Source organism: Myodes glareolus, chromosome 17 (assembly GCF_982192425.1).
Source record: "Myodes glareolus chromosome 17, mMyoGla1.1, whole genome shotgun sequence".
Classification (NCBI taxonomy): Eukaryota; Metazoa; Chordata; class Mammalia; order Rodentia; family Cricetidae; genus Myodes; species Myodes glareolus.
Window position 1 is genome coordinate 11,759,712 of NC_142042.1, and position 24,416 is coordinate 11,784,127.

A 24,416-nucleotide genomic window follows, 5' to 3' on the forward strand; every position below is an offset into this window, starting at 1 on the left:
CTCTGAGGACTGGATGGGGGTGAGGTGGGAAGGTGTGTGAAGGGAATGGGAGGAAGAGAGGGAATGGGAATGTAGATTGGTATTTTTAAAAAATCTAATAAAAGGAAAAGAAAAAAATCTCCTCACCATATAATAGTGAAAACACTAAACATACAGAATAAAGAGTATTAAAAGCTGTAAAGGAAAAAGGCCAAGAAACATATAAAGGAAGGCCTATAAGAATTATACCCAACTTTCTTTTCTTTTTCATTTTTTTAATTTTATTAAGGTATACATTTTTCTCTGCTCCCTCCCTTTTTATTCCCTCCCCTTCAACCCTCTCCCAAGGTTACCATGCTCCCAATTTACTCAGGAGATCTTGTCTTTTTCTATTTCTCATGAATATTAGATCCATGTATTTCTCTCCTAGGGTCCTCATTGTTGTCTAGGTTCCCTGGTATTGTGATTTGTAGGCTGGTTTTCTTTGCTTTATGTTTAAAAACCACTTATGAGTGATTACATATGATAATTGTCTTTCTGGGCTTGGGTTACCTCACTCAATATGATGTTTTCTATCTCCATCCATCTGCCTGCAAATTTCAAGATGTCATTATTTTTTTCTGCTGTGTAGTACTCCATTGTGTAAATGAACCACATTTTCCTTTTCCGTTCTGTGGTCAAAGGACATTTAGGTTGTTTCCAGGTTCTTTCAATGACAAACAATGCTGCTATGAACATAGTTGAGCACATGTCCTTGTGGTACAATTGAGCATTCTTTGGGTATATTCCCAAAAGTGGGAATGCTGGGTCTTGAGGAAGGTTGTTTCCTAATTTTCTGAGAAATTGCCACACTGACTCCAAAGGGGCTGTACCAGCTTGCATTCCCATCAGCAATGCAGAAGTGTTGCCTTTACCCCACAACCTCTTCAGCTTAAGTTATCATCAGTTTTTTTTTTGGTCTTGGTCAACATAAAGCCAGCCACACTGAACTTCATAGAAGAGAAAGTGGGAAGTTCACTTGAACACATTGGCACAGGAGACCACTTATAAAATATTATCCCAGCAGCACAGACACTGAGAGAAACAATTAATAAATGGGACCTCCTGAAACTGAAAAGCTTCTGTAAAGCAAAGAACATGGTCAACAAGACAAAATGGCAGCCTACAGAATGGGAAAAGATCTTCACCAGCCCCATATCAGACAAAGGTCTGATCTCCAAAATATACAAAGAATTCAAGAAATTAGTCATTAAAAATACAAATAATCCAATAAAATTGGAGTACCGACCTAAGCAGAGAACTCTCAACAGAGGAATCTAAAATGGCTGAATGACACTTAAGGAAAAGCTCAGCATCCTTAGTCATCAGAGAAATGCATATCAAAACAACTCTGAGATTCCATCTTACACCTGTAAGAATGGCCAAGACCAAAAACACTGATGATACCCGACTTCTTGACAGAAATCAGTGAAAGTAAAAAAGTTCTAGACAGATGTGCTGCAGATACTAACAGACCACAAATACAAGTTCAGATTTCTATACCCAGGAAAGCTTTCAATCACTATACATGGAGAAAACAAGACATTCCATGACAAAACCAGATTTAAACAATACCTATCCACAAACCAAGCCTAGTACTAAAAGGAAGGAAGGAAACTCCAACCCAAGGAAGTTAGCTGCACCCACGAAAACACAGGAAACAGATAACCTGACATAAGCAAACCTCAAACACAAACACTACCACCAAAAAGTAACAGGAATTAACAATTACTGGTCTTTAATATCTCTTAATATCAATGGGTTCAATTCACCTCTAAAAAGACACAGGCTAACAGAATGAATATGAAAACAGGACCCATCCTTCTGCTGCATACAAGAAACACACCTCAACCTCAAAGACAGACATAACCTCAGAGTAAAGGGTTGGGAAAAAATTTTCCAATCAAATAAACCTAAGAAAGAAGCAGGTTTAGCTACATCCTAATATCTAACAAAATAGACTTCAAACTAAAATCTATCAAAAGAAATAGAGAAGGGCACTTCACACTCATTACAGAAAAAAAAAATCCACCAAGATGAATTCTCAATCCTGAACATCTATGCCCCAAACACAAGAGCACCCATATATGTAAAAGAAATATTACTGAAGCATAAATTACATATTAAACTCCATATATTTATAGTAGGAAACTTCAACACTCAACTGTCAACAATGGACAGTTCAGTCAGACAGGAACGGAGAACTTGGAGATGACTCAAATGGATTTAACAGACGTCTATAGAACATTTCACTCAAACACAAAACAATATAGATTCTTCTCAGCACCTCATGGAACCTTCTCCAAAACTCACCACATACTTGATAACAAAACAAACCTCAATAGTCAAAAAAAATGGAATAAACACCTGTATCTTATTGGATCACCATAGCTTAAAGTTATAATTCAAGAACAACACTAATTGCAGATAGCCTACGAACTCATGGAAATTAAACAGTGCTCAACTGAATCACCCCTGGGTCAAGGAAGAAATAAGAAAAAAATTAAAGACTTTCTAGAATTTGGTGAAAATGAATACACAAACCTATGGGACACTATGAAAGCAGTGCTAAGAGGAAAAGTTCATAGCACTATGTGCCTACATAAAGAAAGGGGAGAAATCTCACACTAGCAACTTAACAACACACCTGAAAGCTCTATAACAAAAAGAAGCAGACTCATCCAGGAGGAGTAGATGACGGGAAATAATCAAATTGAGGGCTTAAATCAATAAAAATAGAAACAAAGAAACCAATACTTTAAAAAAAAATCAATAAAATAAGAAGCTGGTTCCTTGAGAAAATCAACAAGATAGACAAACCCTTATCCAAACTAATGAAAAGGCAGAGAGAGGAGCATACAAATTAACAAAATCAGAAATGAAAAGAGGGACAAAACAACAGACACTGAAGAAATCCAGAGAATCATTAGGTCACCCTTAAAAAACTTGTACTACACAAAATTGGAAAATCTAAAAGAAGAGGATAATTTCTGGATAAGTACCACATATCAAAATTAAATCAAGACCAGATGAACAACTTAAATAACCCCTAAGGAAATAGAAATAGTCATAAAAAGTCTCCCAACCAAAAACAGCCCAAGGCCTAATGGTTTCAGTGCAGAATTCTACCAGAACGTTCAAGAATAGTTAATACTTACACTCCTCAAACTTTTCCACATGATAGAAACAGAAGGAACATTGCTAAAGTTTTTACAAGACTACAGTTAATATGATATCCAAATCACACAAAGACTCAACTAAGAAAGAGAATTACATTCTCCCTCATGAACATTAATGCAAAAAAATTCTCAATAAAATACTGGAAAATTAAAACACATAAAATAAATATCCACCATGAACAAGTTGGCTTCATCCCAGAGATGCAGGGATTATTCAACATATGAAAATCTACCAATGTAATCTACCACATAAATAAAGTGTAAAGAAAAAACATAAGATCATCCCATTAGATGCAGTCACAGCCTTCGACAAAATCCAACACCCCTTCATGATAGGTCTTGAAGAGATCAGGGATATAAAGAATCTAACTAAATATAATAAAATCAATATACAGCAAGCTGACAGCCAAATTAAATGAAGAAAAACTCAAAGTGATTCCTCTAATATCAGGAACAAGACAAGGCTGTCTACTCTCTTCATATGTATTTGACATAGAACTCAAAGTTCTTGAAAGGGTATAAGAAAACAAAAGGTGATCAAGGGGATATAAATTGGAAAGGAAGAAGTCAAATTTTGTGATCTACAGATGATATGATAGTATACATAAGTAACCCCAAAAATTTTATGAGCAAACTCCTACAGCTGGTAAACACCTTCTGTAATATGGCAGGATACAAGATCAATTCAAAAAAATAATACAAATGTGATAAAAGGACTGAGGAAGAAGTCAGAGAAATGTCACCATTTATAATAGCCACAAATAACATACAATAGCATGGGGGTAACACTAACCAAAGAAGCGAAGGACTGTATGAAAATAACTTTGAGTCTTTGAAGAAAGAAATTGAAGAAAATAACAAAAAAAAAAATGGAAAGATCGCCCATGCTCTTGGATAGGTAGGATCAACATAATAAAAATAGCAATCCTACCAAAAGCAATCTACAGATTCAGTGTAATCCCCATCAAAATCCCAACACAATTCTTCACAGACCTTGAAAGAACAATACTCAACTTCTTATACTAAAAACACAAACAAGAACAAAAACAGGATAGCCAAAGAAATCCTGTACAATAAAGGAACTTCTGGAGGAATCACAATCCCTGACATCAAGCTCTATTATAGAGCTACCACAACGAAAACAGCTTTGTTTTGTCAAAAAAAACAGACAGGCTAACCAATGGAATCATATCAAATACCCTGATATTAATCCACACACCTATGAACATCTGAATTTTGACAAAGAAATAAAAATTATACAATGGAAAAAAAGAAAGTATCTTTAACAAATGGTGCTGGCATAACTGAATGTCAACATGCAGAAGAATTAAAATAGATCCATACCTATTCCCATGAACAAAACTCAAGTCCAAATGAATTAAAGACCTCAATATAAGTTTAGCCACACTGAACCTGATAGGAGAGAAAGTGGGAAGTAGCCTTAAATACATGGGCACAGCAGACCACTTCCTAAATATACACCAGTAGCACAGAGACTGAGAGCAACAGTAAATAAATGGGACCTTCTGAAACTGAGAAGCTTCTGTAAAGCAAAGGACATAGTCAATAAGACGAATCATCAGCCTACTGAATGGAAAAAGATATTCACCAACTCTACATCAGACAGAGGACTAATCTCCAAAATATATAAAGAACTCAAGAAACTATACCTCAAAATACCAAATAATGCAATTTTTAAAATGTGGTACAGATCTAAACAGAGAATTCTCCACAGAAGAATGTCAAATGGCTAAAAGACAGTTACTTAATTGCTCAATATTCTTAGTCATCAAGGAAATGCAAATCAAAAATAATTCTGAGATACTGTCTTACACCAGTCAGAATAGCTAAAATCAAAAACACCAATGATAGCTTATCTTGGAAAGGATGTGGAGTAAGGTGAACACTCCTCCACTGTTGGTGGGTGTTATGGGATAATGCTCTTGTACACTGTAAAGATTTGTCACTCACAATGGCTTAACAAAATGCTAATTGACCAGCAGCCACACAGGAAGTATAGGTGGGACAATCAGACTAAGAGAATTCTGGGACAAGGCAGAGAGTCAGTCACCAGTCAGAAGCAGAGGAATCAAGATGAGAAAAGGTACCAAGCCACACAGATAAACATAGACAAGAACTACGGGTGCATTTAAGTTGTAAGAGCTAGTTAATAAGCCTGAGGTAATAGGTCAAACAATTTAAAATTAATATAAGACTCTGTGTGTGTTTTTTTTGTGGGGGGAGAAATAGCTTTGGGACTGGGTAGAACGGGTACAATTGCAAACTTGTGCAGTCACTTTGGAGTTCAGTATAACAGTTTCTCAGAAAATTGGGAATGAACCTACATTAAGACCCAGCAATACCACTCTTGGGCATATACCCAAAGGATGCTCAATCATACTACAAGGACATTTGCTCAACTATATTCATAGCAGTCAGCATTATTTGTAATAGCCAGAATCTGGAAACAACCTAGATGCCCCTCACCGAAGAATGGATAAAGAAAACGTGGTACGTTTACACAATGAAGCACTACTCAGCAGTTTAAAAAAAAATAGCATCTTGAAATTTGCATGCAGATGGATAGAACTAGAAAAAGACATCCAGAGTGAGGTAACACAGACCCAGAATAATAAACATGGTATGTACTCACTTATAAGTGAATATTACATGTAAAACAAAAGATAATGAGCCCAGAGAAGCTAGGTAATATGGAGAACCCTAAGAGAAACATACATGGATCCCCCTGGGAAGGGAAAATAGACAAGATAAAATTGGGAGTGTGGGGGTGGGGGGAGAAGGGAGGGCAGAAGGGGAGGAAGTGGAGAAGGGGAGGGGGGAGTAAAACATGAGGGACTGGATTGCCAAGATGAGGAAGAAAAGGGAGAACAAGAAAAGAGATACCGTGATTGAGGGAGCCATTATGGGGCTAGTAAGAAACCTGGCACTAGAGAAATTCCCAGGAATCCACAAGGATGACCCCAGCTAAAGCCCTAAGCAATAGTGGAGAGGGTACCTGAACTGGCATTTCCCTATAATCAGATCGATGACTATCTTAACTGTCACCATAGAAACTTCATCCAGCAACTGATAGAAGCAGAAGCAGAGAGCCACAGCAAAGCACTGGACTGAGCTCCCAAATCCCAGTGGAAGAGAGGGAGGAACAATAATATGAGCAAAGGGGTCGAGACCATGATAGGGATACACGCTGAAACCTAAGCTAATGGGAGGTCACTGACTCTGGAATGACAGCACGGGAACCAGCATAGGACAGAAATTAGGCCCTCTAAATCTGGATGACAGTTGTGTAGCTGGAGTAGTCTATGGAGCCAATGGCAATGGGACCAGGATTTAATGGTTGAACTGGCTTTTCGGAGCCCATTTTCTTTGGAGGGTTACCTTGCTCCGCCTAGATATAGTGGGGAGGGTCTTGGGCCTGCCTCAAAGTCATGTGTTAGACTTTGTTGACTCCCCAAGGGAAAGCCTTATCCTCTCTGAGAAGTAAATGGGGGTGGAGGGAAAGTAGAGGGAGTAGGAGGAAGGGATAGAGTGGGAACTGGTATATAAAATGATTAAAGATTGTTTTTAATAAATAAATAAATAAGAGGGCAATCGATGATGGAAAAGCTAAAATTGCACAGCAATAATTAAATCCTCAGCAATAGCATAAGTAGCAAATCAAGATCTGCAGTCTCCTTTTTAAGACCACAAATAAAGGCAGTCTCCGTGTAATTCTGAATTGTATGTGTCTCACCTTATCCATATATTTGTTCAAATGTCAGCGTGCATGTTGCTGCAAAGGTACTTTGTAGATGCAATTAATCTCTAAATCTACAGGCATTTATTTTCTATAACTGAATGAGTGTGCCTCATTCAGCTGGCTGAAAGTAAAAGAGAAATCAGACTGAGGTTCCCCAGAAAGGTACCCATCTATGCCTCAGCTGGGTGTGCATTAAAGCCCAGTGCCTCAGGCGGGGGTGAATTCACCTGTGTGCATTCACGCTCTGTGCCTCACCCGTGTGAGCATTCGGGCTCTATACCTCAGCTGTGTGTGCACTGGAGCTCTGTGCCTCAGCCGTGTGTGCACTCACGTTCTGTGCCTCAGCCGTGTGTGCATTCACGTTCTGTGCCATCCCTCCTCTGTACTCCAAGTCTGTCAGCCAATTTTGGACGGGCAAGCCTCCGCAGTCACATGAGGAAATTCCTTAAATCAGCATCTTTTCTCTCCCCTCTCTCTAAAACTGTAATACATTTTATAATCATAATCATCAAGGGACCAGTCTTCACATGGTTATCATCATCAATTCATACACATCAAAATCAACAGTACTGACATCACTTACTATAGAGAAAACCCCATACCAACACAGAACAAGAACATAGCCCCAAATACTCCCAAATGTAAACTTATCCCCAAAATACTCCCAAATGCAAGCTTACTCTCTTGCCCCATGCCTGCCTCCCTGCTTCCCTTCCTTCCATGCTTCCTTCTTTCTGTTTCTTTTAGGCCATCCCATTACATAGCCCCAAGGCTGTTCTCAGACTGACAATACTCCCACTTGGGCCTCCCGAATGCTGGAATTCTATGCATCACCATCACCCTTGGGCTGCACCATCAACTCCTCATAGCCAAGTCAGACAATATGAATCACAGCATGACTCAAAGGAATCTGTCCTCTAAGGGGAAGACATTTAAGAGAATGTCTTAACCAGTTTGTCTTACTTATATTTTCCTTTTTTGAGTGCATGGAAATAGTGCAAAGTAAGAGCTGTCCGTAAAGTCACTTTCAGTGTGTATAAAATAAAAGGCAGGAGTTTTAAAAGCACTTTTGCAGAGTTGAACTACACAAGTTTTGTTTTCTCGAGTAAATGAGATAATGTTGTGTCTGGCAATGAAACTTTATCTTGGCTGGAAAATGGCAGCTTACCAGCTATCACTATTTCTAGTGTAAAAAATTAATGAGAGCAACAGCTCCTTTAAGCCCTGAGGTTCTCACTCTGCATCCAGCATCATAATTCCCTGGAGGACAAGCCTGCTGGGTAACATCCTCCCGGTGAGAACAGCGTGTGTGACTCACGCCATACCTCAGCCCTGGGCTAGGGTGAGGCCCTCGTGCATCCTGACCTCGACAAGGTGAGCTCAAGAGCACAGATCTGTGGCTGCAGAGAAGGAGCGTCAGCAACACAGCAGCTCGGGGCAGGAGATTGACAGACCGGAAATCCTCGCCCACAGCCGGTCTAAGGCCGACAATCCGTGCCGTGGACACAGGCACTCAAGTCTGAAAGAGCGCAACGCGGATTGCTTCTAGTTTAAACACCCTAACAATGTTGACTCTGGAGAGAAAGAAAAAAAAGTTAGGCACTCACAATCAACAGAGGGCTTCTAACTCACTTCTCCTCAAAATACAGCTTTATAAAATTCTGGCTAAAACTGGACCCTAGTGTTAGCAGTTCTTCTTGATTAAAAAAAGTGACAAACTTGCACAAAAACATGAAAACCAACTACTTCAGTTCTAAAAAAAAATAGCCTGTACTATATAAGGGGAGAAGTTTTTATGGGCAATTGCTGAGCTTGGGGGTAAGAGATAGAATTGTATCCTAAGGCAGTCCCTACAGGGACCATTCCCCAGGGACATCAGCCAATCAATGCCACAGGCCCCTGGGTGGGAGTCATGACAACCAGCACCATTGGTGCTGGAGGATACTGTCTGGGCTTGAAAGCAAAGTATAAAACAGCACCATGTCCTTGGCTCCACCGTAACAGCAACAACCGTAATGGGCAACGTGAAGGTCAATGCCACAGCTGTATAGCTCAGATTCCAGGGCGCATCGGTATTGGGCAGAGAAACATGAGTGCTGAGTAGCAGCTCTCATGCCTCCCAAACGAGCTTCCCTGCATTTTTTCCTCCCTTTATCAGCCACACACCTCCGCTCCTCACTCACCATGACAAGCATTTTAAGCATAATAAGCCCAGTGTCAATTGCCTGTGATTAATGGTTTCAGTGGAGAAGTCACTCTGGCTAACCAGGGGTCCATTTTATTTACTTCTTGGTACTTAGTAGTTAACGTTATAAAACAGCTGAATTCTGGAGCAAAGCAGGTTTTATTTCGAGCATAATATATGCACATATATGAATCTGTACTGTGTTCGGTATAGAATGGAAGACTCAGAGACTCTTTAGTTACTTGTTTCATTGTTACGACAAAATGCCCAACAAAGGCAAGTTAAGGATGAAAGAATTGAGTACGGTTCCTAGTTTGAGGGCATCGTGACGAGTGAGTCATAGCCGTGGGAGCTTGCAGCCGGTTGGTCACACCGCATCTACAGTCAGGAAGCTGTTCACGATGAATGCTGGGGCTGAGCTAACTCTCCCATGGAATGGTGGCGCCCACAGCTGAAGCAAGCCTTTGCCCCTCAATTAATCTAATTTAGATAATTCTTCCTAGCAAGCCTGCGGCATTGTCTCCTAGGAGATTCTAGATCCTGCCAAGTTGACTGTCAATATTAACCATCACAACCAGCTAGAATAGGAGCCTGGGATGCTTTTGATTCTTAGAACACTGGGGCCAGGGAGCTGACTCATCCTTCCTACTCACGGTTCTTCGTTGTTGTCTTCCCATGCAGGCCTCACCCTAAATTGTGAAGTAGAAACCGAACTTCATAAACCTAGTCCACACAATTATTAAGTGGGGTTCTCCTATGCCACTTGAGGGGCCGAGTTGCAGAAAGAACATTAGTAACAGGCATTAAGGTTGTTTATTCTTTGTGGATGTTGCTTGTGTTTTGTTTCTTGAAACAACGCTTTCCTTTGTAGTCTGGGCAGAGCCCCAGCTGGGCTGCTATCCTTGTACCTCAGCCCCCTGGGTCCTTGGATTTCAAGCATAAGCCACCATTCCCAGCTCCCCTCCTTTCTTACTGTTTTACTTATTATATTTTACTTAAAATCCATACAACTTATTCTTCTTAAAGATGTTAACAAGGACTGAGCACACTTATTTCAGGACAAACTCTTTACTCCCGGGAGAAGACCATGCTTATAATATAAAACATGAAAAAGAATATGAAAGGGGAATTTTTCTTTGACTAACACACGTCTGCACAATGTAGCACTCTATAAATATGTCTTCTTTAATGTGTGTGCATGCGTGTGTATATGTGTGTGTATGTATGTGTGTGTGTGTTGCTTGCATGTATTTTTGTGTACCAGATGCATTCCTGGTGCCCACAAAGGCCAAAACAATAGTGTTGGATCCCCTAGAACTGTAGTTTCATATGTGACCCGTTATGTGAGTGCTGGGAGTGAAGCCCTAAATTCTCTAGAAGAGGATCAAGCGATTTTAACTGACTAGCTATCTCTCTACCACGAATATTTCTTTAAATTTTATCATTTTAAACAACAGCTGCAAAATGCTTCTATTCAATTTTATCGTTTCTATTTTCTCCACTTGAGCACAAAAACACCACTTGACAAAATCCAGTGTCAGCAGTTCCTTGGTTATATTACTTTGGCAAAGACAGCATGAAGGTGATGGAATTCCTTGGTAAATGAAATATTTATATTCCCAGAAAGGAAGCAAGTACAGTCAAGCAGAGTGTGCCACGGTGGACAGGGCCAAGTTTTCTTAATTTACTTTCTAGATTATACTGACTCAGCATTGTAATACTAAATTTGAAATGAGATTTACAAATAGCATACCTCAAAACACAACAATAAACTATTGTCTCATATGTCTCATTGATTCATAAATCATCACTTTACGAATAACTGATTTTACTGTTATTAATTAGAAAAATGAGCATCGCAAATTACTGAAATAAAGTGAAAGCAATTGAAGCTGTTGCTTCACCTGAAGGTAATCTATAGTCTCTAGATCATCAGTAACAAAGAGTCTGAAAAGCCACCCAAAGCACTGAAAATCCTCAATTTGGTCATATATATGTGTGTCTAGGTTAATTAGGTCACATATATGCATGCCTTAGGTTAAGGATTCCAAGTTCAGAAGCTAGTCCTAAGAAAATCATCTAAACTGTTGGAGCATACCAAGCCACTCTTTGAAATAAAAATGGAGTACAGACCTAAATAGAGAACTCTCAACAGAGGAATCTAAAACAGCTGAAACACACTTAAGGAAATGCTCAACATCCTTAGTCATCAGAGAAATGCAAATCAAAACAATTCTGAGATTCCATCTTACACCTGTAAGAATGGCCAAGATCAAAAACACTGATGACAACTTATGCTGGAGAGGTTGTGGGGTAAAGGGAACACTCCTGTGTTGCTGGTGGAAATGCAAGCTGATAGAGCCCCTTTGCATGTCAGTGTGGCAATTTCTCAGAAAATTAGGAAACAACCTTCCTCAAGAATAATAATACCAGTAATTACCACTTTTGGGTATATAACTAAAGAATGCTCAATTGTACCACAAGGACATGTGTTTAACTATGTTATTAGCAGCATTGTTTGTCACAGCCAGAACCTGGAAACAACCTAAATGCCCCTTGACTGAAGAATGGATAAGGAAAATGTGGTACATTTACACAATGGAGTACTACGCAACAGAAAAAATAACATCTTGAATTTTGCAGGAAAATGGATGGAGCTAGAAAGCATTATTTTGAGTGAGGTAACCCAGACACAGAAAGACAATTATCACATGTACTCACTCATGGGTGGTTTTTAAACATAAATCAAAGAAAACCAGGCTACAAACCACAATCCCAGAGAACTTAGACAACAATGAGGACACTAAGAGAGACTTACATAGATCTAATCTACATGGAAAGTAGAAAAAGACAAGATCTCCTGAGTAAATTGGGAGCATGGGGACCTTAGGGAAGGATTAAAGAGGGGAGGGGAGAGGCAGGACGGGAAGCAGAGAAAAATGTAGAGCTCAATAAAAATCAATTTAAAAAAGAGAAAATAGAAAATAAAGACAATAGCCAGAGAGCTGACTCAGCAGTTAAGATCACTGACTACTCTTGCAGAGGACTCAGGTTCTATTCCTACGGCAGCTCACAAGCACCTATAACTCTGGTTCTAGGAATTCAATGCCCCCACTGACCTCTGTAGGCACTACACACACACTCCCCAACCCCTCAATATGTGTGTGTGTGTATACATGCACACTAAACACTTATGCACATTAAAAATAAATGAATCGCTTAAAATTAGAAAATAAAAAAGGAAAGCAGCAAAGTGTAAACAATCTAAATGTATTCAATTAATATAGTAAATAATGGGTTATCACATGTTTATTAAAGCAGACTATGAAAAGTTTTCACTGGTTTGAGAAGATATAATTATTTGAGCAAGGCAATGAATAAATGATTCATATGAAATGAAATAATGTTTATTTTTCCATGAATAGATGAACAAATTGTAAAGTTTAATATTTACTTTGATTTTCTGATTCTGAGTAAATATGCCATTTCTATTCACCTGTGTTACAACATTATGAAAATAATCATGAATCATACACCAGGGTGAATTTTGATAAACTGTATCAATAAAGATCTGTCTTAATAGGGAACAAATTTGGCTTCTTCCAGGAGAGCGATTCCTAAGTAGTGCGGAAGGATTACGAAGGTGAGTCACAGCATTCTGTGTTTAGTTCAGACCTTGAAATATGTGCTGAACCACCTCTGAGGTTAACACTTCCAGAGTAAGTCAAAATGTAAACAAGCTGGTCCCAGATTCCAGGTCTTCAAGCCAAGTCTGAGATCATCGGGTAAAAATAACTAAAGGTGATGTTACAAATGGAAGTTATATCTGGATGCTGTGCTATCCACACTGCAGTCAGAGCAAAGGAGGAACACGCAGACATACTGAATTCAGTTAAAAGATTTCTTTCCCCATTACAGATGAAGAGAAAGAAAGCACACGGCTGAAATCAGTGTGGAAGTGGTTTGTTTTTCAGGTTCTGACTGGAGTTTTCTTTGCCATATCAGGTTTGAGAAATCACCAGCAAGTAGACATTTACAATTTTTACAGAAACTAAGATATGGTCAGGGATAGAGTTCAGCAGTGGAGATCTTGCTTAATGTGCACAAGGCCCTGAGTTAGATACTTAGTACTCAGAGGAAGAGAAAGGGAAAACAGGAAGGAAGAGGAGTAAGAAGATGAGAGAACGGAGAAGCAGGTATGGGAGGAGGAGGTGGTTGAGGAAAGAAACTTTGAAGACATGGGAGATGACTCTTCTTGCCCTCTTGTTAGTCTTAGTTCATGCTCCTCAGAAGCAAGGATTCAAACACCAGAAGTATGGGGAAGTTACAGGAAATATTGCTAAGTGGAGTAGAGAAGAGAGACAAGGAAGGAAAGGCAATAATACAAAGGGTCAGCTCTGCTGTGAGCAGCTGGAGCTTAGTTCCCTAGGAAACACAGACAATCAGCATAAAGCACACGGTTTCAGAGTTAGTGCATCTGACACTAACCATGAGTTGGAGGCTACTGGGGGAGTGATGCAGAATTAACTCTCACTGCCTCCTGACCTTGGACTAGTAGAGAAGGGGGGGCATGGAGAAGGCCAGGAATGGCAAAGACCCCCCAGTCCCACGGCCTCCAGGGGTGCCTTAAACACCCCCAGGTAGAGAAAGGCATGGCTGCAGTGTACTAAGGCAGGGAGAGAAGAGTGAGGTGCTAAGACACTGGGGACAATGAGCAGGGCACTGCGGGCATTGACTCAGCATTAGCCCTAAACAGAACCCTCATTATGAGTTACTAGGAATGAGGTCTTCGAAAAAGATTAGACCTCTGTCTTCATACATGGATGAATAATTCATGCCACTGGTAGATTACTAGACTGATGGTCTATTCAAGAGAGGGCCAGGTATAAAAGACACTGCCTACTTCAAAAACACTGATTCCTACACAAAGACTCTTCCAATATGTTTGCACCTTTTCTTAATTTCTTGATGTCAGCAAACAATGAGTACTCCTGTTGCTCTCCATTTTATGGAGAGCATAAAATGCTCAGCATTTTATGGTGTCAGTGTTTTAGATTCTGGTCATTGGAGGACTGTGTTTTTACCTCATCTGTGCTGTGATTGGTGAGTCCTTAATAATGCAGCTAATGCATCTCCCTTTGCATGCAGAGGACTGTGCAGATCATGCTTCTTAAAGAGTTTGCTAAAGGCTTAGGCCCATTTTTAATAGAATTCATCTTATTGAATCCCATGAATTCTTTGTATATTCCGGTTGAAAAGTCTTTATCTAATGTGACAGGCAGTCATCGGAGACAGGAGAACAACGTGGAGACCGCAAGGTCATGGACGTCAGGGGAATAGCAAGGACACAGTATGTGCACACTGTTGCTGAGGCCTCTCACTAGGGACTTCTTCCTTACCTTTACAAGGGCATTGTGTAGACAGACACTTGAGATCTTTAGGGAGAGAGGGGAGTGGAAGAGAAGAAGAAGAAGAGGAGGAAGAAGAGGAGGAGGAGGAGGGAGGAGGAGGGAGGAGGAGGAGAAGGAGGAGGAGGAGGAGGAGAGAAAAAGAGAGGGAGAGAGGGAGAAGGAGAGACCAGGAGGAAGTCATATTACTCTAAAAAGTAGAGATCATGACTATTTTTGAGACAGCATTGCAAAAAGTCAGATTATTAAGATTTAACTAGAAAAGAAAAGGAGACCTTCAAGAAGTAAGGGGGAAATGAGAAAGAACTTTACAAAGAACATTGATAAAGCAGGAGCAGAGGGAGACAATTTCAAAATTTTGGTCATGTGCTAGGCAGGAGACTGAAGACGATTGAAAATAAAGGAGGCACGAAGCACATGACAGACTGGCAAAGGGGTCATAGGTCAAGTCTGTTCCAAACATGTTTTGAAAATCCAGACTTAGTACACAGTAGCCTCCTTTGTGTATTGTCTCCAGACGCTCAGACCCTTAAAAGGCAGACTGGAATAGCGACAACCATTTGTGCAAATAAAGCTTGCTGGTCCCCGAAATAGGGACACCAGGGACCACTCGGAACTAGAAGGATGTGGAATGAACAGAAGGAGGAGGAGAAGGGAAAGCATGTGATTATGCAAAGATTAAAGAGTGGAGCAGGGAAGTGAAAAGACAGGTCTCTGTGCCAGGAAGCAGCTGCATATCTGATAACCATAGCAGAGGTGGACCTTAAGGCCCAGGAAGGAAGCCATTGATGAGTATGTTGAAAACTTATATTTCCCTCCTACTGATGATCCTGCTCCTATAGCACTGACTGATTGAATGTGACGTCCCTACCAGACATTTCCATCTAGGTATTCTCCACGCCACTGCAAACTCAGGGTCAAGCACCAGTCTGTGGCCTCGACACTTTCCTCTTCCCCAACATGTAAGAATCCCATCACCAACTCTGAGTTCTCGAGGACCAGGGCATCTCAGGACTCATCCTTACGTGTGGCCACCTCCAATCCTGGCCGTCCTCATCTCACTAGGACCAAGTTCCTAACGCAAGTATTTCTATCTACTCAATTTTTTCCCAATCTGTTTTCTTCAACAGAATGCAGGACTCCAAAATGTAAATCTATTATCACTCTTCCATCCTCTCTCCCCACACCTTAACTAATCTCCCTCCAGCTGACTTGTATAGCTCTGACGACTCGTTCCTACAACAAATACCTTACTCTGAATGCTTCCAGCAAGCCATTTCCAAAGACTCCCCTCCCTGGTGCGACATCCATCAGATCCAACTGCCTGCTTCCCCCCTGTCTTCCCAGTGAGACCCTGAACCACATTCCCTTTCACTGTGTTCCAATCACTTGTCTCTTCCAACTTATACAGACTTTGCACATCCCATCCTTCCCTCTAGAAGGCAAGCCCTCCTGTCCCTAGCTGTATTCAGGTAGAACTCACATTCTGATGGCGCTCTCACAGCCTTTGGTCCCTTTCGAGCCTAATTCTAGCCCTCTCTGATGGACAATAAACTTACAAATAAGAGAATTGTGTTTGCTTCTGTTCCCATATTCCAAACACCCGAAAAAGCTCCGGGAGCGTGTTAGGTACCAGATAGGTGTCTGCTGAATGCATGGATAGAGGGACACAAACAATGTGTTGTGTGTTTAAATTTGCTGTGTAATAAAATCTACCCCCTCTGAGTCATGCACCATTACCGTTTCTGTTCTGCAGATAAACATGACAATATGCGCTAGAGGCAGTAAGACCGGCACCTTACCACTTGCAAGCAGAGAATTTTACTTTACCATTCATAGCCTTAATCTCTATGTACTCTACAACAAGACTAAAAAGCTTATTCAGTAGAGACTTTCCCCTTCACTTTACAAAGAATGGAGTTGAGAATAATTAATAGTTAATGTAAAGCCATTCCAGGTTTTACAGGACCCAATTCTAACACTAGGTCTCTGAAGAGAGAGAGAGAGAGAGAGAGAGAGAGAGAGAGAGAGAGAGAGAGCGCCATTCCTCCTGCTACAGGCTAGACACATCCCTATTATGTTCCAAATTCACAGTCCCTACAATGGCTGACCTCTACATTGAAGGCTCCCCACCATGTCCAACCCCAGATACCAATAAAGTTGGTTTCAGGACATAACAGATTTAAAAATAACAACATATATGTGTATTCTCATGACCAAGAACTCCATGGTTTCTTTCATATTCGTATTGATCTAAAATGCTCAATTTTTTTAAAAAAAAGCAACAACAAACAGTAAATATTTATATCATATACTGTTTATATGTAAAAGTTCTTCAAAAGAATGTAGTTAGCCTTCACAGAGAAATGGAAATACTGTAATGGAGAAAAGTAAATGGAAGATTGATGGAAGGGATTGTGGATAAATTCAAGTCTATTTTATCAGTCACACAGGAATGTACAATTTTATTAGCATTTATGAGATGTTTCATTATCAATCTTAAGTCGCTGAGCCTCTGGCAACATTGTTCAAAATCTATCTGTAGTACATGCTCCATTCCGACTTTTAATTACAAGAGACTCATACGGTTCCACAGTGTCAAGGGGATAATTTGAAAATTAGAAATGGTGCATAAGACTGCAGACAATCATACTGACAATACACGTCAGTCTCTTCGAGATGTAGCTCTGAATGCTTCTCACAAATTCTAAAATTAAATTTACATGGATTATTTCTGGCGTGGGTTTATCACTTGGGTGAGCTCTGAAAACAAATGACCCTCCGCTGAAAGATTAGATTCAGAAAAAGGTCCCCATTCTCTATGAACAGAGAGAATACATTTCTACTATCGAGTGAACTTATCTGCATCCTAACAAAGGCCAAAAATGTAAAGGACTAGGCATTTCTCTAGACTTACAGTTCTTCAGTCATGGTCCCATAGTGTCAGGGGAAATAATCTAATTTTAGTGACAGCAACATGAGACCATAGAGCAGATGCTCATACTGATATTACAACAATCTCCATCATTTCAATTATGGCCCCAATACCTCTCCCAAATTTTACAGGCCAGCCCAAATACTATGTACAGATATCACATATACTCCACCACACAATATCGGTATATTCTTGCTAACATCAGGATCTTACATATTTGAAGACTTTACCTACATCAAACTGGTACAGTACCTACCCTATCCAGGCAGTATTTAAGGTTCAAATTCTAATCCAAGCTATTTAAGTCTTATGTACATTCTATAAACATTTGCACACGCCAATTGCATCATTTAAGTGATGCCCCTGATATCTTAGCTCCTAATTGTTCAAGCCAACACTTCCCACGTCACTAAGCAATGTTTTCTTTTTATGGCAGCCAAATACTAATCCATTATTTGACAGAATGACAACTGCAAAACAAATACATCCTCTTCACCTGGTCGCAGCCTTAGAAAGGTGAACTGCATATGTGGGCCGTGTCTGTCCAAGGTAACCAGACATGTGTCAGGCGCCTACCACACAATATGCATAGCGCTCTAGGAATTACAATCAAGCTTTTACAGACAATGTGAATTGAGCTTAAAAAACCCCTGAAGCCTCATTGCCAGTACCAAATGTCCTAATGCAACGGGTCTAGAATTCAGCCTAGATCAAGATTTCTGAAGGTTCCTTTTGCAATTCAAACACACAGCCAAGACTGAGAGCCACTGTTTAAACAGATAGACTCCGCCAATTCATTCCTGTGCTTTACTTTATTGATTCCGTTTTAAATAGGGAAAACTGAAACCCAGAGACATTCAGTAACTTGTCAAAGTGTTGGACAGCGCCATTGGAGTCTCAAAACCTCTGCACTATGTCAGGTTGCTTCTCAGTGGCAAAGATGCCTTCATCGTTTAATTGTTTCCTACCTTCCTGCAGTCCTGTTGAGAAATACAAATGGTCCCTCTTCATATCTCATGTAGATACAACAGGGTCTCTTTGTCTATGGTGAGTTCTAACAAATATTTTTCTTTCATTACTAAATGCAGATCACACTCCTTAGAGGGGCATAAAGTTAACTCACTCAAACTCAATGAGTGTGTGTGTGTGTGTGGCTGAAACACTAGAATGGATTTTAAGTATCCCAGTACTAAGCAGGAGAGACTCTCCTTTTGAATGATTGGTTGGGGCAGTACAAGTGACTCCAAAAACAATATAGACTGTTGATGTGGTTGTTGGCTGTCTCTCAGGATTTGTAGACCTCAGTTGCTAAAAAAATAATGCACATTTAGGACACAGGACTCAGACGATTCAAGCCGGTTATGACCTGGAAGCATCTTTCCTAAGGTCTAGTTTTTATGGTTCCGAAAATACTATGCAAGCTGCCAAGGGAGGGAAGCAATTAAACAGTTCTCCCCAGTTGTCACAAGTATGAACCACAGTGATAACTACCACGGCAAGATAGCCATGCAGGTGCAATATCCATGCAGCAGCACTCGCATCTCAGTGACAATGAACGGCTGTCTAACTGGGCTTAGCAGGAGGAAAATCAGGACTGATACTGGAAACCTGGCCAGCTTTTCCAGGGGTAGTAAAGTTGTGGACTTAGAAAAGAATCTACTGTCATCGTTTTGTTAGAGTTCCATAATTTCTTAATGAAGTCTAAATCCTGTCCCTATACCCACAGATAGGTGTAGCTGCCACCTCTCACCAAACAGCGAACGGAGGCCACCACAACTGGAGAAGCACAACCGAATACAAAGCAGAGGTCATCAGATCGTGGAGAGCCCAGCACCAACGGGTACATCTACATCACAGCTCCTGCATCGATGGCTCAGGGAAAGTCACGAAAGAGGAACAGTTTTAGACTCAGAATACCAGGAAGTCTGCTGTGAACGTCTCTCCGAGAAATTTCTGCCTGAACAAGATCAGAACAGAGGCAACATCAATGACCATGTTAATATAAACCACCCCTAGACAAAGAGCTACAGGCAACTACAGACTTGCTGGGGAAAGGAGAATTAGCCACTCGCAGGGATGAGTCCCCTTATCAGTAGTCCAGTGCAGAGTTGTCTGTTTTGAAAACATATACACCGAAACAATTACTAACTCAGTAAGTGATATTTGCATATATTTTCTCACAAACGTGCATACATCCATACACATATATGCAGTGTGTGTGTGCGCGCGTGTGTGTGTGTGCGTGTGTGTGTGTGTGTGTGTGTGTGTAACAACAATAAAGAAAATGAGGATATAAATTTGAGGGGACATGGAAGAATGAAGGTAGCTTGGTGGGGCTAGAGAAAAGAAAGGAAGGAGAAAATGATACATAATCCTTTTCAAAAATATCTTTAAAAGAAAATGATAAAAAATAAAATATTTCCTGCAGACTGTGAGAAGTAAGGAAAGTATTATCTGTGAGTATTATCTTGGATTTTCTCTCTTTGTATGTATAGGTATAAACAATGTCAAGAAGAGAATTGTATTTCTTTAGACAAAACAAGTTTGAAGGGTATTCCAGCCAGAGATAACGCATTCTGGAAGATGTCCTTCCCTCCTTAATTTACACTGCCCCAGTGGTTTTCTTATCTCAAGCATCTTCCTTCTCCTGGGTGCATTCTGCCCAGCTTAGTTGTTACATCATTCCTTTCTCCCTCTGAGAAAGAACCAACTTCTCTTTGGAACAGCGGCACCGTTAGACTGCCTCACACGTTATCTCGGGTCTTTAGAAGGATCTGCTTAAAAGTTTTTGTCCTTACTAGCTTGACTCAGACATGCAGACCAGAATGTCTTTGAACTTATTATGTGGTCAAGGGTGTCTCTGAACTACTGGCCTCCTGTTTTCCTTTGATCCTAGTGTCACGGGCCTGCACCCTCACATACCGGCTATGAGGTACTGGGACCTGGGCTTGCTTTCATGGTGTGTAAGCACTCTACCAATTGAGCTGCATCCCCAGCAATGCTTAAAATTCCTATGAAAAAAGGGGAAAGTGTGAAAAAAATTCTAGTATATGGAGAGCCCCTTAATAAATAAATAATAAATAGATAAATAAATAAATAGATAGATAGCTCGAGCACCTCTCCATGACTTTACCCACAGCATTTTGGTGATGTGAAATAAATTATTAAGAATAAAGGGTGAGTCCAGTGATGGTATCACACATCTTTAATCCCAGAACTCAGATCTGTGTGAGTTCAAGGCCAGCATGGTCTACAGTGCAAGTTCCAGGGCAGGTTCCAAAGCTACACAGAGAAATCCTACCCCCCCCCCCAAAAAAAGAAGAAAAAGAATAAACTGTGCTATCCATATTTCTGAATAATCACAGATTCCTTCTCCCATTACTTTAACAACTGGATAAGCCACATATTTTCCTAATGATAAGCTTCACTGTCAAAGATCACACCAAAGGACAGGAACACAAACTTCTTTTTTTTAAAAAAAAATAATGTGTGCATGTGTTTGTCAGTGGCATACAGGACCTGTGGAGTTCAGAAGAAGGTGCTGAATTGATTCCCTCGATTTGGATGGAATCACAAGAGGTTGTAAGATGACCAATGTGGGTGCTGAGAACTTAGTTTACTCAAAAGCTGTCCCAGAAAGACAAACTCGGAAACCAGTTTTACTGAATTGGCCACATCATGAGGATTGTTTACATCAGCCTACTCTACCAATTTCAATACAAATAGATTTTCCAACTCATCTCTTTCTACTTGCTTTTAATTCAGAAGACATTTGTTGAGCAAGTAACAAAATATATTAAGTTGTGGCTTCTTTCAATCTTATAAATTATAACAGAGAAATTACTAAACGACAATCACATTGAAGTCATTGATCCTCTCTCGATCTTGATATTTTAGCTCCATCAGAAAATTATTTCTTATGTGTATTCATCTCTATAAAGCCATTTAGTCATATTTTTTTCCCAGTTGTCAGTTACTGAAATAGTGGGACTTTTGATAATTCAAAATGAGATTTGCTTTGGCAATACATATGATAGATGCAAATATATGCTAATATATGCTAATACACATGACTTTAATACCTTATATTCCTGATAATCCGAAACTGCTTTATAGCACAGTGATCTGAATATTAATAGAGTTAAATAAATGTCATTGACTGCATGTATACTCTAAACTAGAGAATATACAAGCTTTAAAAACTAGAATTAAAATATATTATTAGTGTAAAATGGGAATTTAAAACTATGAGGATGAAGATGAGACTTAAATTTGGAAAAACCAGAGAACATAGACATTGCTCTGCAATAATCTATTTTAAGAATCCAAAGCATTCCACCAGGCTTTCTGGGGAGGAGGGGGAGCGTCTGGAAGATACCCTGCAAAAATCCTAGTAACAACTTCACCACACAGACTTCAAATGTGAGGTAAAATTACACACCACTGCTTTGTTTCAGTTTTCGACCCGTTTCAAAGACTTTCTGACCTTCTTTGTACAGCATCACTTCGTACACGGGCTTGGCTACTAGTGTCAGAGAGCAGCCGTCGGCAGAACCATGGCTGACAGTGCTGCTGATTCATCTCAGGAGGAGTAGCCTTCAGCATCCTCAGTTCTGACAAAGTCCAAAGAAGGTAAAGGCCTGGTCATCAGCCAAGCACCTCTTGGCACACAGACAGCAAACTGGGAAAGGGAGAAATTCGCAGCTTGCTACCACTGGACCTTCAGCTCAGATTTGGCTCCTTGGGGCCAGAAAGGGAGGTGAAAGTGAATGAGTTGCGGCCGGAAACAAACAAGCAAACAAACAGACACACAAAGCAATGCTGTGGCTCCAGGAGAGATTATCTGCATTTTGTTTATTTTTCTGAGTACAGAAACGTTTTCCTTATGAATTCACAGGAGCCCTATGACAGTCCCATCTGTGTATGGAGAGTACATTTTAAGTACCACCCCCTACAACAGCCCCGCCCCCATACCAGTGTTTTCGATTCTTCCCACCTTTTAGTCTATGAGGTCTGAGCTCCTCCATAACATCTACCTCACCTACGAAGGATATAACCAATCACCACAGAGGCAGAATAGTCATGTTTTATCTGCGTGGAATCTTGGGCAGCTGCTGAATAAACCAACACATCAGAAAAGGAGATTCTAATAAGTTACTAATAAAGTCGCCAAGAGAAGCCAAGAAAAGAAGCCCTTCTTTTTCATCTTCCAAAGACAACTATCTGGCTCCACACAGACAGACAAGAAAATGCAAAGGGAGGACAAAGTCTTCTGAAAGAGTCCCTCCTTAGAATGCAATCGAAAATGCAAATAAGGGTAGATTATAATCATCTCATAAAAGAAAGGATTATCCTTCCCAACCACCCCCTAAAATGGCATACTGGAGATTCTGAATATAATAAGAATGTACTTTGTCAAAACAGTCATCTACCTACCAATACAACACCACCCCAGTAAGAATACTTAAGACTAAGGACAACAAGGGCTGGTGAGCTTGTAAAAAATACAGGAACTCCTGACTCGGCTGGTCAGAATGTGTAATAGCAGAGCTATTGCAGAAAATGGTGAACGGAGGTTCACTAAAAATTAAAATTGAACGATCAGATACTCAAGCAAGCCTGCTACCAGGTACATGGCAAAGGAAACAAAATCCATATGCCAAAGGGGTCATCTTTGCTCTCACAATTACTGCAGCAGTATTCATAATAGTTAACTCATGGAAACAGTGTCAATCAGCAGATACACAGATGAAGAAAATGCAGGATATATGTGTGATGTGCTAGTATTGAATGATAAGATGTAAGGAAATCCTGTCATCAGTGAAAACATGGATGGAACCGAAGAGCACTATGTTAAGCGAAATAAGTCAGGAACAAAGGCGAGTAGTGCATAAATACCGTCATTCACATATAGAATATAACAAAATTGATCTCAGACAGGTTGTGAGTAGAATAATGGTCATCAGAGACTGGAAGTTTGGGGAGGAGGGAAAGAAGGGGGAAAGACACTTAGGGAGCACTGGCATTTACTACATTAACTTAAAATTCAAAAACTCTAATCAAGAAATGATCAAAATGAAGATTTCTTATATGAAATACTGTTGGCTATTATCAAACTGGCTGTTTTTAATTTCAGAACGGTCATGGGAGATAGGACATGAACTTGACTCCAACTCATTCACAAGTTCAGCACATCCAAAATTACTAATGACTAGGGTCTTATAACAATAACCTTTTAACAAGATTAGTATGGTCAGGGGGGATCTGGTCTATCCTTTGGGAGTCCTTGCATAGAGCAGAGGGTAACAAGGCACCAGCTCCAGTATTGGTCAACAAACAAGCAGGTAGGTAAATGTAATATAGAGAGAGACTGTAGATCTAGTGCGCAATACTATCCGCTTTTAAAGAGGAGAAAACTCTGTCACCTGTGACAAGATGGGTGAGTCTGAAGGGGAATATGCCAATGAAGTACCAGTCAATAAATACTATGTGCCCATATGTGTGTATGTAATATATGTGTGTATTCATATATATATATATGAAAGCTCATAAAGCTGTCTCAGAGAGTAGAGCTGAGCAATACACAAGCGGATAAGATCTGGTTGGCTTTAGAATATGCTATCAAAACCCGGAGGGTACACATTATTCCAAGGACCATCAAGCTTTTATTACGTACAATATTTTCATTCATAAAACACAGGAAGACTTATAAACCATGGCAAACTTTTAGGCAAATTTAAAATAATTTAACCGCAAAGTAGATTCCCAGACTAATTAGACTAAGCTAGGAATCTTTCTGCTTTCATGAGAATAATCTTTCAATGGAGCTAGTTTGAAGGCGGATCTGGTCTACCCTTTGGAGATAAGAGCAACCACAGCAAAATCTCCAAGTCCTGAGAAATCAAGCAGTGTCTTCTCTCAGCCATGTGTC

At 40.1% G+C, this 24,416-nt stretch overlaps 1 protein-coding gene across 3 annotated transcripts in view; it reads right to left on the reverse strand.

Moving 5' to 3' along the window:
- Window positions 1-24,416, reverse strand: part of Ttll7 (tubulin tyrosine ligase like 7) — a 121,265-nt gene that overhangs the window by 85,351 nt on the left and 11,498 nt on the right. The window contains exons 1-2 of one of the 3 annotated variants that reach the window (XM_048453615.3): window positions 8,323-8,454; window positions 7,289-7,438 (exon numbers count right to left, since the gene is read on the reverse strand). The exons of 1 other annotated variant lie outside the window; for it this stretch is intronic. The gene's annotated coding sequence lies outside the window, so the exon portion shown is untranslated. Of the gene's footprint in view, window positions 1-7,288; window positions 7,439-8,322; window positions 8,455-19,235; window positions 19,388-24,416 lie in introns of those variants that run through there. One more of the 3 variants, XM_085677568.2, reaches the window with a different exon arrangement.